The 16,884-nt window shown below is 42.3% G+C and overlaps 1 protein-coding gene across 7 annotated transcripts in view; it reads right to left on the bottom strand.

Moving 5' to 3' along the window:
* FER (FER tyrosine kinase) overlaps window positions 1-16,884 on the bottom strand; it is a 163,427-nt gene that overhangs the window by 43,587 nt on the left and 102,956 nt on the right. The gene's annotated exons all lie outside the window — the stretch shown is intronic.

Raw genomic sequence — 16,884 nt, forward strand, 5'->3', positions numbered from 1 at the left:
ATAAAGAATTCAGCATTACTAAAAATATTTTGTCAGTAATTCATAATAAATAAACCACATTTCTGCCACATTTTCTGATGCAGGAGGGAAGGAAATACCTCTCTTAATGCAGAGTTAACTGCTCCTAGGAACGTACTGATACCAGACTAGGAGGAAATCCACATGTACAGATGGCCAACACCAGCTCTCCATGTCAATGTGCTGTAAGATCAACTTACTGTTGTTGTTAGAGAGATAGTGATCTGTGTGTGATATCAAAAGTAGGGGGTCCATGGCTTGGCTTTAGAAAAACAGAGAGTCTGCAGTACTCAGCTAATTGGGAACCCCTGGCCTAAAGGAACAGTGCAAAGAATCAGTTACTATGGTCATTTTATTTGCAAGTGAAAGAACAGATCCAAAACTTGCCTGAGCTCCTGGATTCAGGCATGGTAGTAGCAGCAAAAAAGCAGCCATCATATGTATTCTTATTGTGGCAGGAACAGCAGCTTCCTGACCAATTGCAGCTGTTTCTGGGTCCAGGTGAAGCAATAGTGGAGAATCACCGATGAGAAAGACTGTAAAGAAATCTACCACGGTAACATAGTTACCCAGCCTAATAATGCTCTTTGTCTGGCTTTATAACCAAAAGGCAGAGGACCTGTATCAGAAAGAGGAGCATGGAGGTACTGGTGGGGCAGAGAAATCAGGAAAGCAGACAAAATAATTTTCGAGGTTGAATTTATTAAATTAATGGAGCAGAATTTTCTCTCTATCATATGTAGCCTTATTGCACCACATTGTAGATGCTTCACTATTTCATTTCAGGCCATCCTTCACTTTGCAGCATAAATGCCTCAAGAAAATACTGTTTTATAGGATGCACAAAAAATGTTTTATTCTTAAGAGTTGATATAGGGGGCAATCTAAAAAAGTAAAGAAATAGTTTATCAGGGTTCCTTCTATAATGTTTACTTTATTACCTTAAAACATGATTTCATTTACCGTATATTAGGATATGCAAAATGTTATTTGTTCTGTTCAATCATGATGTGGAATTATTTATGGATGTAAACAGGTAATTTACATGACTAAAATGCCAAGCATAAGACATGGTGCCAGTTCCTTTTAGACCCTTATAATGTTCATGTCTAGGATATGAATTAACACTTAATTGCCAACCCTTTAACAAACAAGGGATTATTCCACTGGTAAATTCACACATTTATAGCATTTGTAGAAAAATCCCAGTAATTCATCTTCATAAGGCACAGACCACATAAATACTTCAAAGCTATGCTAAGAGGATTTCACTCCAGCTCTTTCAGCTCATATCTCTAGCTGTGCAAATTTCTTTACCTCCTTTTGAAAAACAAGCCTTCATATTGCCATCATGTTACATTTATTTGGAATACATGTTGTGAAGATACCATTTACAATATAACAGCAAGCAGTAAGGATTTGAAATAGCCCATTTATACAGAATAACAATCTATATTGTTTCTGAAATATGGCTAAGTAACTTGATAACAAGAAACTAATAACATCTATTGCAAACTGAATTCAATGGCGTGCATCCTATCTCCCATGCATTCATGGAAGGGCTTGTGTTGCCTCCTCCTTCCCACAGCAGGCCTCTGAAAAATCTGTTTCCAATGCTTGGAAGTCTGTTGGCAACACAATGTTTTTGCATGAGGAGGAATGCAGAAGGAAAGGGATTCAACAAAAAGAAAAGGGGGGCACCCCTGCATGAGAGGTTTATTTATGTTTGCACGGGGGATCTCTGGATGCAAGGCAAGTATTCTAGATCTCACTTGCTCCATGGAATCTCACTTGATTTTCAGGCAGGGTCTCACTCAAAATCAGCGTGATCTTACCCAAAATCAGCTCTGCCGCTGGCGATGCTTCTCCTCCACTGGCAGAGGTGAAATGGAAGAGGAGAACCATCAGGGAGGGGGGCTCACCCTGACCTTAACTGTCACGAATGGGACCTACAGTAATGATACGGTGCCTGGGTGCCTTGTCACAAATCTAAAGCTAGTCCCAAATGGGTGGAGCCTTAGAGGTAGACCAATAGCAGTAGCTTAAACAGGTTCATTCCTCTTCTCAACCTTTGTTGGAGCAAATTGCTCACTTGGAGCTATCTATGGTCCTACAACTTCTAACCAGCTTTGCCTATTTCTTTGTGGGATCTGGCATTGGATTGGAATATGACAGTAGATTATATGTGCAAAAGAGTCAAAGGAATTAACCCTGACACTACAAAAACCTTTAATTAGAACTGAGAGTATGCATATCACATGAACTATGCCTACTGGCACTTCAAGGGATATGCCTGATTCTCTTTAAAGAAGTGAATAAACATGCTTCATCACTCAAGCAGCAACCTAAAAAATAGTGTGTTAAAACTTCTCATTTTAAAAACTAATTCTGGCCTTTAAGGTCTGCTAACGAATACAAATGCTATCATTTATCAAAACTCAACATTTACTGAAGGTATCAGTTAAACTAAAGAAAACAGACAGGCTATCGTTTGCATCCAATGTAAGTGTTGAGTAGCCTTTACCAAGTGAGAACTCCTAAGTAGAGCAAGATTAAACTGTATTGTTAAGCTGTGCCTAATGAATTTATCGATTACAGTGAATACTGCTTTTTCAGCACTATTGAAATGACTAAGAATTCTCTTACTTTATGAGCAGAACCTTCTATTAAGGAGTTTCACTCATTCAAAGTGTTTCTAGTTTTCTGAAGGGAAAGAGCCTACAAAGCAATTTAGAATGCCCTCCATGTTGATAATCATTTCTGCATTTACCTTCAACAAAGGGGGGTAGAAATCAATTTTTAAAGTTACATAACACTGAAAAGCATGTTGTATTGCATTGTTATTTAAGTATAATTTCCCAGGTAATTATAAAAATCTATGCCACCTCATACCCAAAACAATCAAGTTTAGACGTGATGAAAAAATTGCTTTCCTCCAAATGGCATGTTTTATTCCTCTAGCATTGATCGAATGTCTGCTCCAAAGTTAGCCTTAATATAAATTTGCCATTTGGCAAAATTCTGTTTGCACAAACATAAGGGAATGCAAAACAAAAGGTCTTCAAAACTCACAAAATCACTGTTAAAGAACACACACACACACACACTAGAGCATTTTGAAGTTTACAGATTTTTAGGGAACACAGCTGTCTGTCCAGAGGAAGAAAAGCATAAAGTAATTTAAGGCAATGTTAAGTACGGTAGAAAATATGAAGGAAATCTGTTTAACGATTTTGCAAAAGAAAACGGCTCAAAAAAGTAGGATAATCTCCATATGCCAGTACTTTGAATGCAATTTGGAGTTTAAAATAAATAAATAACTGGCTTGGTCAAACACGTCGAGTTGCAGGGGGGAAATGACTGGAAATTAGGTTTAAAACTGTTAAGTATGTGTTGTTGTTTGTTCAGTGGACTAATAGTGTTGTCTTGCTGAAAGTCACAAGCATAAGAAAAGCCCTGCTGGATCAGGCCAAAGGCCCATCTAGTCCAGTAATCTGTTCTCACAGTGACCATACAGAAGCCTAGCTGTGCACTAACTGCTAATATTACCTTGTTTTGGAATTTACTGTATGTTGTTTTGGTCATATAGTCTATATGCTAAAACAAACATACCAAACTTCCCTGTTTGTGTGCAAAATTTTTAACTTGTACTGAAAAATGTCAGCTAGCTCCAGTTTAACCCCAAGGTGCAGGCTAATTAAAACTGAAGGTCCCACAGTATGGAGGTTGACTCTAGGAAAGATGACACATTTTTTAATTGGGGAAAAAGGATGTTCTAAGACGCAATCTCAGTAAAGGTGTGAAAGCTCACGACCAAATCTCAGGTGTGGGGAGAACATGACGAAAACAATGATTACTTCCAACTCCATGTATTGTCACTTATCATTGTGATTCTTGTACTGCAACGTATACAAATAACAAAATCAGCATTTTCAAATCATTTTTCTAAGGCTCCTTGGAAGCTTTTCAAGGGTCTCTCAATGAAAATATCACTAATGGCAGATGAGTTTTCTTTAAAAGACAGGATGACCACTACTACTCATCTTCCAATTCAAGGGGGAATGTTGGATGTGTTCTTAGCAATGTTCTGGGTTGGTGTGGGTCAATGGAAGACCCAAAAGACCTGGTGTGCATCCTGCATGAAGTGGGTGTGCACAAGACCCAGAAAGTGCATGACATTCAGAGGCTTCTTCAGCAGACAAGTCAATGGAGAAAGTGATTTCAAAAAGCACAGAATTTGAAATGCACAAAGTTATGGAGGTAAAACATAGTTGCCTAAAAATCTGAATATCTATAACACAAAATTGTGTGCAGCCTTTGGAGCCTAATCTTAATAAAAACAGTCCCTATTTTGCAATGTAAACTATGATATAGCAGCACAATAGAGCAGCAAGTAGAGCAGCAAGTAGAGGCACATCTCATTTTATGCAGTTATCACACACAGTAACATTGCATTGACCTATCCAAGAGTCAGGTGTGCTGTATTCCCATTCTTTTGAAATCCCAGGTACAAGGGAAGCCCACAGTAAGGGACATTAAGGAATAAATCAGATATCGTATCATGAGAAATACAAGATCTAAGGAGCCCATGAGGCAAAGCTACCATCCATAAGATTATAACTGCCTGCCCTTAAAGACAGGATTGCTTCTGAATAAAACTGTAGAAAATCAAAAGAACCTTATTGTTCTAAAAAGCTATATCCCATAGATTGGAACAAGCCAGGTTTCTATAAAACATGTGATAGCTACTCCTAAGTATTCCATAATCAACACTTTCTGAACAGAATAACATCTTAATATTGTTCCAGCTAAGCTTTCCATTTTCCTGAGAACACTTCCCACGTTTCATTCTGCTTGATGGGTTAAGTGTGTCTTTTCAACATTCTGACAAATGGTACAATGATTCATGGAATTTTACTCTGCCTAGCTAGAACAGATAACCGTGTATTTGAAACAAATAATGTGCTAAAAATGCTCCAGAGTCCTCTTCTCATGTACTGCCTGACCAGTAGTTTTCTTTGACAAAGCACAAAGAAAATCTCTCTCAGCAGGATCATACATTTCTTTCCAGACAGGAATATGAAATTCTACTGCTCTCTAGTCTCCAAGTGCTGAAATTGTGACTCGGATACCTGAGGGGGTGGGGAGATTATTTGTGTTGCCATTTGTGTCTTTTGTCTTTGTGTGAGGGTATTTTTGTTCTTCACGTAATAAGTATTGCTTAGTTAGCTAAAGCAGGCCTGAGAAATGTGGCATTTTAGTGCCTTATTATTGCAGAGCTACAGAACATTGCAAAAACATTTTCAAATGATATTTTCAGTGCCAACTCATACGGCAACCTCCTTTCTAAGAAAAACGAGTGAGTCGATGCATGCAACAGCCAGTACCATTTGTCTGTCAGAACAATAACATCTATATTTTAGTGCCCCTGTAAAGTATATCAGATATTCCCTTAATAGGCTTGTAGGCTCTGGCATCACTTGCAGGGAAATGACACCCAATGGAACATCTCTCTCCATTTTGCTCTGTGAACTATGACTCAAGACAGAAATAGGGAATTGAATCAGCCCCTGGATTACTGTATTTACTCTTAATGAATTATTTTATTTAAAAAACAACAACTCTGAGATCTTTCTCTTGGGAGAAAGTCATTTTAAACTCTAAATCTCTGTCAGCAACTCCACTTAGCTGCAATATTAACTTAGCTCATGAGGACAACAGTCCAGCAGTTAGCCTGTGATACCCAAGGTATTTGGTTTTGTTTTGTTTTGTTATTTTTGCACCTCGGAACTGAAATGGTAAACAAAGTTATCCTCTTATTGCTTCACAGAAGAGAGCCTGAATTCAGTGTGCATGTGTGTGAGACAGAGAAATATTAGACCATTAGCTTCAATATCTAGAGGGCCGGATAGGCACTAATCAATTTCCACCACAGGTAGCAGAGCAAGAATGCACAGAGAATAAAGGCTGCTGGGGAATTTTCTCTCTCCACACCAAATACTTAATACTCCCTGCTGCTTCTTTCCTCACTTGTCCAAAATATAAAGAAGGCCACTAACATGGAATCCAACAGCAGTGTTACAGAAATCTGGTAAAGCAGTAACTTCTCCTCCTCCCATCATTTGTGTATTGAAAACCTCAAAGCCATTGCTATTAACATAATGACATTTTCCAAAGCAGCTGGGTCTGGCGGCAATCTGCTGCAGACAGAAGGAGGGAATGATAGGAGCAAGGGCGTACCCACCATGGGGCAAGTTAGGGCAGCTGCCCTACTCTAGAAGCCAGCTGGCAGCTGCCCCTCTCTAGAAGCAAAAGGACTCAGCGAGGGAGAGGAGGGGAGAGAGCGCAACACCCTCCTGCTGGAGCTCGCCCGGGCTGCCTCCCCACAGCCTTCGCTCGTTCAGCTCATTCTGCCGCTGCTCTTACTAGAGCAAACAAGGAGGGGGGAATGGAGAACCAGAATTGGAAGAGCTGGGGTGTGGATTAAAACACTGTACGTAAAACACCACACTCACTCTGATGTTCCTCCCAGGGATCGCGGTGGGAGGGCGGGGGGAAGAGAGCGAGAGAGAGAGAACTTGAAGCTGGCTGCTGAAGGATTGAAGTCAGTCTCTCTCTCTCTCTCTCTCTCTCTCTCTCTCTCTCTCTCTCTCTCTCGCAAAGAGAGGAGGCTGGACAGGGCGAGCCTTCCAAAGCTCCTGTGCCAGTATTTAAGATACAATTTGTTTCCTTGTTTCAGGTAGCAAATGGTCGGCACCACAGCTTTTACTCTTGTCCTTGGGGAGGGGGGATCTTTATCAGTTTAATGAAACCTCCAGCGATAATGAGGTGTGAAAGGAGTTCCGTTTTAACTGGGTGGTTTTGCATAAGGAGGCTTGGAAGGCATGGGAATGCAATGGTGTTATATCTTTCCCAATTGTCCTCCCTCCTTTGTGTCTTTTATCATCCAAGCTGTTTGGGCAGCCACTGTGTGATGTGATCTTAAAAGATGTGTGTTAGAAAGGGTGGGCATGGATGTCTCAGTTTTCTCTTTCAGCCTTAAAGGGCCAGCACCCCTTTATTGCTATAAAGCAGGCATGTCCAACAGGTAGATCATGATCTACTAATAGATCACTGGACGTCTGTGGTAGATCACTGGCTCCCCCCAAAGAAGCTCAGCAACTTTGGCTCCCCTAAAAAAAGCTCTACATCTTTGCCCTGAAGCCCCCAAAACAGGGCTTTCCTTCCTAAAAAAAAGCTAAACTTTGACCTGAACCCCCTAAAACATGGATGGCTTTCCTTCCTAAAAAAAAGCTCAACAACCTCAACCTGAACCCCCAAAAGGAGGTAGATCAATCACTGCCAGTTTTTAACTCTTGGAAGTTGGCCACCCCTGCTATAAAGAGTCTGCATGTAGCTTCATTGGAAGCGATGGTATGTTGGCATTGACAACAGATATTTTTTATGTTGTTATGTATTACGGTTTTTAGTTTCTTTGCTGTCTCACCAATAGAAAAACCTGGGTGGTCACTGTTAGGGAATTTTATAGGGGGGGCACCCAAACGAGGCTTCATTTGGGAATCAAGATTGGCACAAATGCCCTCAAGGGGACCCCATTTGATCCTACAACACCACTCTAGTATCGCACCAACACAAACCCCCTCAAGATCAAGCCCTGAGTAATAAAGGCTCCCTTTCCTACCCTTTCTCTGTTGCCTGAGACTCTATGTAACCATATTTCTTTATGAATGAATACCGTGTATCTTTATTTCTAAATGAAACCCCCTTTTGCTACTCTGGCCAAGGGCTCTCAGGGATGCAGGGAACAGCCATAATCCCTTAAGCAAGAGTTCAGGTAGCCAGGGTGGTGCTCCTCTGCATATCCTTAATCCATTCAGGTACCATCTCCTGCCATTCCCAACCCTCCGAAGCCAGAGGCAATACTCACACCTGGACCCATTGCCCCCCCCCCCGCCAGGTACTCAAGGATCCCCTCCCAGATACTTACTGGTACTTGCTTAACAATGTCCTGGGACATCGTGCATTGTTACCTTATGTTAATCCTGTTTACCTCCTGTTTACCTGTATGCTAATGCCCCTTGCCCCTTCCCCTTTTCTGACGTTTTACCCTGTCACAAGTGATGTATGTATGATGCTTTCGATGTACATTATGGGATGGTGGTGGGAACTTTTAAAAGTTCTTGCAGCCCTGTTCATGGTGTTCAGTCTGGCATTGAACCTGCTGCGCAGTAATAAACCTTGCTGTTTGCTCCGGATCGTGGCTGGACTCCTTCCTTTTATACTCTGCAACGACCACAGGCCCTTGCCTGATGAGCTGGGTGGCTGAGCATTCTCGCACCCAGAATTTTGCCCTAACAGTCGCTTTTTATCTTTGGGCGATGCTCAGAACAAAACAGGAAGAAAGCAGGTGGTGGACTTTTGGGGGAATTGGAGTCCTTTTACTTCTTCTTCTCTCCTTTAGGAGGAATATAACTTTCCATCTCCCTCTCATAACGAACTTTGCCACTGTTTGCCATGTCTTCAAACTTGCCTATTTGTTTTGCTGACATTGTCCACCATTCAGACGATTGGGTTGCATTTCGCAGGGCAGAAGAGTCCGGACCTTGGTGTATTCAGCTTGCTAGGCTTACAGGAATCCGGACGTATGAAAGGGGTCGGTCTCGCTGTGGGCAGGATTCCTGCATTACCGGGGGGGGGGTTGGACTAGATGACCCTGGGGGTCCCTTTCAGGCCAGCTCTACAGGATTTCTGTGAGGGGTTCAAGTGAAAGGAGCGGCTGTAGATAGTTTCTGTGCTTCAGGCTGCTATCCTATACAGGCTTACCTAGGCATGGATTGATTTCTTAAGATGGTTGTGTGAAAATTATTATGGACAAAGTATAATTATGTAGCGCCTGTATTGTAGGCTCAGCTTATAAATATGTGTAAATAAGCAATACATCATAAAGACACCACTATCTCCACTGTGGAAATATGAACCCTGGGTAAGTGCCTTGGCCCCTGGAATCTCACTGTTGTGGATATTGGGGTGGCATGGAACAATATTAAAACTTGCAGTTTGCCCCCCTCCTCCATTCCCTCAATACTTTTCATATAATCATAGAATCACAGTACTCCAGGTGAGGTCTGACCAGGGCAGAATACAGTGGTACTATTACTTCCCTTGATCTAGATACTATACTCCTATTGATGCAGCCCAGAATGGGATAAGGCAAAAGATGGGATAAGGCAAAAGCAGGCAATCTTTAATTTATTTCTGTACAGCAGGCTTTGCTAAGCTGATTCCCCTCCGTGTGCTTTGGACTACAACTCCCATCTGCCTCTGGCAGCGCAGTTGTGGTCCAAAGCACGTGGAAGGTGCCAGGCTGGCAAAGGATGCTGTTCATTCATAATATGAGTGCCCATGTGCGTAGTATGGGATATGCCTTGTCCTTGCTCTTGCGTAACCACAGCTGGTCCTCAGCAGGCTCATTGAGAATGTCCCTTTTTATAGCTGCTTGTCCTGACCTTTCTCTGATCCTCCTTATTATTTCCCTGGATTTCCCCCCTTTTGGTGTTATTAGACTGGAGTCAGTTTCACCTGGGCTCTGTAGCCCCACCCACATCCCCACTTTGTGACACCTCCCCTCCTGTGCCTTGGCCCCGCCCATTGCCCCTCCCCTCCCGTGCCTTGGGCCCACCCCTTGCCCCCCCCTAGTTTTGATCCTGGGTACGCCCCTGGATAGGAGAAAAGGCAGTATCCAAGTTCAACAGTATCATGAGCCTGAAGAGGTTCAAAAATGACTCGAGTAGCTCTAAGCAACCCAAGTGTAGTTTGTCTACACAAGGGCATATTTTAACTAATGTGTCTGGATTTTGAGAAGACTGCAGGTACAGACTCTAGCTAAGGCTGCTGAAGCAAGTAATTTGCAATGTTTACATGAACCCAAAAAGGGGAAGCGGGGTCTTATCACTATATTCCCTTTAACTTTCATGCACCTAAAGAAGTACAACTGCACAAAGGGCAGTCTTACTTGATGAAAACATTGTCCCTATTGCTAAGTGCTATCACTACCAGGAGTCAAATAGCAACACTGTTGGAAAGCTGAGTCGCCCAATACTCTGAGAATATAGTTTATTTAACCAGCTGCATTCTCCAATTAACTATATCTGGGCTCTGCTCACAGCAAAAACTGAGCTCCAGAGTTAACGTGGGGGTGGGAGAGACTGTCTGTGACACTTGGTATTTAGTGCCAATTTGGGGACTAAGCTGAAAGCTGAAGAGATCCTTGCCTCTTTTACCAGTCACTCTCCATTCCCTTCACATAAATGAATTGGTTATCTAGAAAAATTAAACAGGAAGGAACTGAAGAAACATTAAGAGACTTTTCATCCATCACATTCAGCTGACACTGTTACTAGTATCCATCTGCCTCAAGAGACAATGGAGTGAGTCTCTGGGGGTGAAGTCAACTTGCTGTGTTATCAGCACTGAAGTAACCTCACCATGGTGCAAGCCTGGGCATTGTGTATGAAGGTCCTGGGCTGCCCAGACAACAAGATCCCACTCTCGGCCTCACTGATGTGGTCCAAAGGAAAGCAGACTGCAGGAGTGGCTGGAAGGAGATGTACAATGCACCATCCAACCATATTACGAACTCCACTCTGGATTTTTGTAGGATTTACTTCCTCCTGAATATATCCCACAAGGCAGCAGAGGTTTAAGATCAGAGTTTTCCTTCTCTGTAATGGGCTAGGAGAAGAGTGCCTTGGTCAGACCAAACCTGGAGTACTGTGTCCAGTTCTGGGTGCCACAATTTAAGACGGATATTGACAAGATGGAATGTGTGCAGAGGGTGCCCAAGATGATCAAGGACATGGAAACCAAGCCTTATGAGCGGTGGTTGAGGGAGTTGGGTATGCTTAACCTGGACTAATATGCAAAGAATAGTGTACCTGGGTTGGCCCAATACTGGCACCACCAAGATAGGTAGCAATCTCATCACTGAATTGGTGATGCTGATCTATTTCTAATGACAGAGAGAGAGTTTCCCATCTGTTTATCTCTGGAAATATTTTACATAAAACCCACAGTTAGAATGCACTCCAGCAGAAACTGTCACTGACCCCTCAATGACTGAAGGCACAAAACAATTGCAATCCTCTCTTCTGCAGGATTGCTTGGAAGCCACCTTGTTATGGGTGTTATGTAACACTATGCACTTTTTAGGCATAATTGAACAATTCTGTATACCCATTTCATACCACATTAAAGCACATTATCAGCTCTGGATTAGAACACTTGGCTTCCACATCGCTTGCAAGCTCAAAGTTCATAGGGATCTGGCCAAAATCTAGCACCTATGCCCAATAATACTCCCCCCCCAAAAAACCTATTTCAGCTCAGTTCAACTACCGAGGCTCCAAAAAGTGTGGAATATATGAGCACAGATATGAGCACACATAAGCTGAAAAGCTTTAGTTTAAGGCACTTGCCTGTGAGTCTACAAGTTTCCTTCCAGAGGTTGGCTAAACTGCAGTGATGACACGGAAGATCTGAGGAGGTATGAGGAAGCACAGAGATGTGGAAGTGAACTGGGAGAAAAAGACTGGAGTGAGGGTCCAATGTCATTGATATGAGGACATAAATGAGAGAGGTGTGAGAAGCAGGAAGGGGCTAGAAAACAAGTAATGGAAGTATGAGGCAGCAGCAACGGTGATGGAGAACACGGTACTGAGACAAATAGGGACCTCGGCATGTGTATGTGAAAAGGGGAAGATTCCCCAACCACTGTTTCAACTGCTATGATGTCAAAATGTTCTAGGGCTTGTAGCAACTCTTGGCATGATAGTGGCTACCATCATTAGGTGACAAACTGGAAGAGGGGCTCAGCAAACACAGAAAAGCTGCCTTATAGCGCCCATTAGTCCATGTAGCTCAGTATTGTCTACACCAGGCATCCCCAAACTTCGGCCCTCTAGATGTTTTGGAATACAATTCCCATCTTCCCTGACCACTTGTCCTGTTAGCTAGGGATCATGGGAGTTGTAGGCCAAAACATCTGGAGGGTCGCAGTTTGGGGATGCCTGGTCTACACTGATCAACAGAGGCTCTCCAGGGATTTAGACCGGGGGCATTCCTAGACCTACCTGGGAGCATTCACCTCTTCCTAAACCTGTGGCATGGGTGCCAAGACAGAATTACATTTGGAATAAAGTTTTCTTTCCCTTGTTTGCTGCAGAAACTGTTAGTACTATGATTCCATTAGTTCTGGCTTTGTGTATTTTTAAAAAGAAAAAGAAACAAGAAACAGTTCTCAAATTGGAGAAGGTATTTTTTTTTCGTTCAGCCTTTTTTACTGTATAGCCTTACACGGAAAATAAGTAGTGGTGTAATATACAATAGCCTAGCCAGAGGAGAATGATAAAAATGTCAACACCGTTTCTTATGGAGTATGCTAACAGGCTTTGAACTTATGCAATGTGCAAATTGAAATATCTGGCTCCTATTTCAAACAATTAATGATTATTCACCATGATAATAAGTGGTCAGCTTATGCTCTCCCATCCTCATTTGTTTTGGAATATTAGGCACCAAATGAAACATTAGAGCAACCAAACAAAGCATTATGGAATACTATTTTAAAGTATCCAGAAATGGCTAATGCTGTATCAGCAATATTTTGATGGATGAAATCAAAAGGAATAAGCTTTGAAATATTAAAGCCATAAAAAGCACACTGGCGTGAATTTTGCAGTTATATGCTGACACTAAAAAACAAACCAGTGATTCAGTAGGGACTGCATCTATATTAAACCATATGAAAACCATACACATTTAAAAGCTACAAATTAAAAACAGTATTATGTGATTGGTTCCCAGCTAAAGGGCACAGAAGGCAGAAAAATGGTTTCAAAATACATACCCTAAAATATTTTCCTTAAGGAGATCCCCACTTCTTCATCCTTTCAAGAATACTTTTTTTCTGCCCAGTCCACCTTAAATTTAGTACTTCTTTGAGCACATTATAATAAAGAAAAAACATTGAAATTGTGTCACGAGTCCCCCAGCTCAGATGGATACCTCAGCTGCATTTATGACCTTATAGGACTACTCTGCTTGTGGCAGTTCCATGCCACTGCAACTCTGACAGATCATCTGAATCACTCACCATGAGTAGAACTTTGCCTGGCATCATTCAAACCACATTTATGATTGCTGCCGTAGGCAAAATGGCAGCTTCTACTTACAGAAAAAAAGGCTGAGAATATCTATTTGCCACCAATAAAAGAAGGGAGTGGGCAAGGAGAAGCATGTGCCACAAACAAAGCAGCCATGTGCTTATGATCCTTAACAGAGTTGAGGGCAGAAACAATTGAAGTCACACTGGCTGAGAAGTGACGTGTTTAGAGAAACATGGCTGCTGAGATCATTTCAGCTATATAGGACTGAAACCTGAGCAATTGCTTCCTGCCCCTCATCCCTCGCCTTGCTCGTGTCCTTTGTATGTGGAAGCAATTACAGTCCTGGGAGTCGCTGCTTTCTGGTTAACTTTTCTAGTCATGCCTTGTTCAACTCTTACTCTAGTTCCAGGTTTCTATCTGATTTCCTGGGTGCAAGTGGATGTTTTCTTTCTGTGCCCTGTTGTCACCTTGATTCCTGAGAATCTTCCTCAGGCCTTCTTGCTCCCAACCTCAGCTTGTTCTACTTTAACTCTGATCCTGCTGCCTGCCTCTTGGTTTTAACCCTTTTTACCAGTCTCCATCCCACCCTTTTGCAACCTTTTATTTTGCCCTTCAGATATTTTGGACTACAACTCCCATCACCCCAATGATTGCCAAAGCCAGCTGGAAATCTTCGGGATTGCAGTACAAAACATCTTAAGGGTACTAGGTTGGGGAATGTTGGGTTTCAATACGTGAAATCCAACCCTGCCTCCCGCTTTTTGGCTCCAACTGTTGCACCCTTAAGAAATAATAATAATAATAATAATAATAATAATAATAATAATAATAATAATAATAATAATTTATTATTTATACCCCGCCCATCTGGCTGGGTTTCCCCAGCCACTCTGGGCGGCTTACAACAGAAAAATGAGATAAAATAATCTATTAAAAATTAAAAGCCTCCCTAAACAGGGCTGCCTTCAGATGTCTTCTAAAAATCTGGTAGCTGTTTTTCTCTTTGACATCTGATGGGAGGGCGTTCCACAGGGCAGGCGCCACCACTGAGAAGGCCCTCTGCCTGGTTCCCTGCAACTTGGCTTCTTGCAATGAGGGAACCGTCAGAAGGCCCTCGGTACTGGACCTCAGTGTCCGGGCAGAACGATGGGGGTGGAGACACTCCTTCAGGTATACTGGACCGAGGCCATTTAGGGCTTTAAAGGTCAGCACCAACACTTTGAACTGTGCTGGGAAACGTACTCATTTCAACTTCCCTGCTGATGACCTCACTCAGTAGTTTCATTTTCAAAATTATGGAGGACAAAAATGCCAGGAAGTCAAGCAGTGGTTTCCCCTGCACCACCTTCTGAAATTGGCTGCCCAAGTAGGTGTGCACACTTTACTGTGCAAAAGACCCCCCCCCTTTTTTTGCTTTCCCTATTTCAAGCCTTGCTCTGTCCCCTCTTCTATCATATCTCCATAGCACAGATGGGGGTACCTGCCTATATCACACAACTGAGTCATATTATCAAGTCCTCAGCTACTGGTCAGTTGGTTTGGACTCCTCATTGTGTTTTCATACCAGTCTGATAAAACCCAGTGTTGTGGGAAGAGAACAGTAAGTAGGCAAATCACTCCTTTGAATGAAGTAGCATTGATTAACACCCCCCTCCCCCAGTTAATATTTCTGTTCTTCCTTCTGCATCTTCCTCAAATAGCAGTGCCAGACCAATATCTCAAGACTAATAGACAAATATTGATTGGCTGCTATTGTGAAATAGGGCACACCCCATTATTTAATTGGTCCAAATGTCTTGTGGCATGACATGCTTCCTAAGGAAGCATAAGTAGACCACTTGTTGAGCACATCTGTCCCCTCACAGCACACACTTTGTGGTAACGTGGCTGCTCAGTTTGATATTAAGGAGGCAAGGTGCAAGCCTTTATTGTGTCAGTACTGGCTTCTTCACTTGAGAGACTGTAAAGCATGTAACAAATCCTTTTGACTTTCCCCTGTTATTTCTGCCAATTGGATCAGGCAGTATTCCTCCTTACGTTCATTGGGCCTACATTTTTTTGAGCTAGAGAAGTGGAAGTTTCAGCATACAAACCCAAGAGTTGTGCAGCTGAATAAACCCAGTACTGTAGTCAGTATTCTGTATTCAAATACCCTCCTTTGTCTGTAGCATGTGCCACAAGCAGAGGAAGATTAATCAAGGCACAGCTTGTCCTAAGTATTCCTATTCTGAAAGAGGGATATGTTTTCAAATAAAGCTGGTCTTCCAGATAGGAAAAGAACCACCACAATGCTGTGTGCACAATTCCCAACTAAAGACAGTGTATCCAGGTAAACACAATTGTGATATCGACTACTAGGAGGTCCAGCAGAATCAACAAGGTGCTGCTCCTTCTGTTTTCTGGTGTAGACCATCTATCAGGATGGCTAATACAGTTTCTATGTCAAATGTAGGCCTAAAGTCAAGTCACAATGCTGCAGTGACAGCAGAAGCCATGCCTGGCACAATTCCCTTCTCAAGGCTCTAGACCAAGCAACCACTTCCCTTGCCCTCCATGTTTCTTAAGCAAATTACCTAGCACTCACTCTCACATCATTCAGTTCCTCTACACCATGCGGCCCAAAGAGGGTTCCTTTTTCCTAGTCTCATTACTGTAGCTCCTTTTTGCCTCAGTTGCTTTCTTCCTCTGTCCTTCCCCTTCCCCTTCTAAGCCCAAATCCAAGTATGCATCCTTCCTCTAGTCTCCTTTCCTCGGAGCTTCTCCTTGGCTTCTCTGCATACTGGGACGTTTTCCATTCCACAACTTGCCCCTGCCGAAGCATTTAATCCAGCCTAACTGAAAACATTTTTTACACAGGAGCTGGACTGCAAGATGAACATTCCATGTCACCATACCACCTTAGCCAATCAAAGGCAGATGCTTCATTGCCATAGGAATAATATCATATCAATTGGAAGTGACAAGGTGGCTAGCTCTCATGCTGCCCTCCAGGCTTCTGTGAGTTCTTTTTACCAGACTATTTACACTAGTGAGATGAGATAAAAATACAAATAGTTGTCATTAAGCTCTAACATCTTGCTGCTCTTGGTGGAGGGCAGCCTTTTCCCCCTTTAATGCTGCATTTTTAGAGGAGAAATGAAGGAGCCAGCTGCAAACCATGTAGCCTGGTGAGAAGCCTTGCCCCCAGACATGCCAGACTGTTATATAAACTGGGCTACTGAGGCAAGACTTGCAACTAGTAGCAAACACTGGGTTAACTTTTTTTCTTTATTCACAAACCATTCATTCTTATTGTGCCTTTGTATTTAAAAATATCATTCATTATAGTACTAAATCTCATTACTTTACTTTGTCCTATTTGAATTTGCTTGATATGTTTTGTTATGAACTCTTTGTTTATGATGCTGTATTTTGGTACTGATCATGAGCTGCGTTGGCCATGGTACATCATGGAGAACAAAACATAAAAAACTAGATTTACCCTTTTAAAAAGTCAACTCAAGATTGATACATACAAATTGTAGGGACCCAAACCAGGAACCCAGGGCCTCTGGATGATGTTGGTCAAAATTTCCCATCATCCCTGACCATTGGCCATGCTGGCTGAGGCTGATAGGAGTTGGGAGTCCAGCAACATCTGAAGGCCCATAGGTTCCTCACCCTTGATATAAACACTTACCCTGTGTTATAATTCCACCCTGGT

The sequence above is a fragment of the Zootoca vivipara genome, chromosome 10, assembly GCF_965207765.1.
Source record: "Zootoca vivipara chromosome 10, rZooViv2.hap1.1, whole genome shotgun sequence".
NCBI lineage: Eukaryota > Metazoa > Chordata > Lepidosauria > Squamata > Lacertidae > Zootoca > Zootoca vivipara.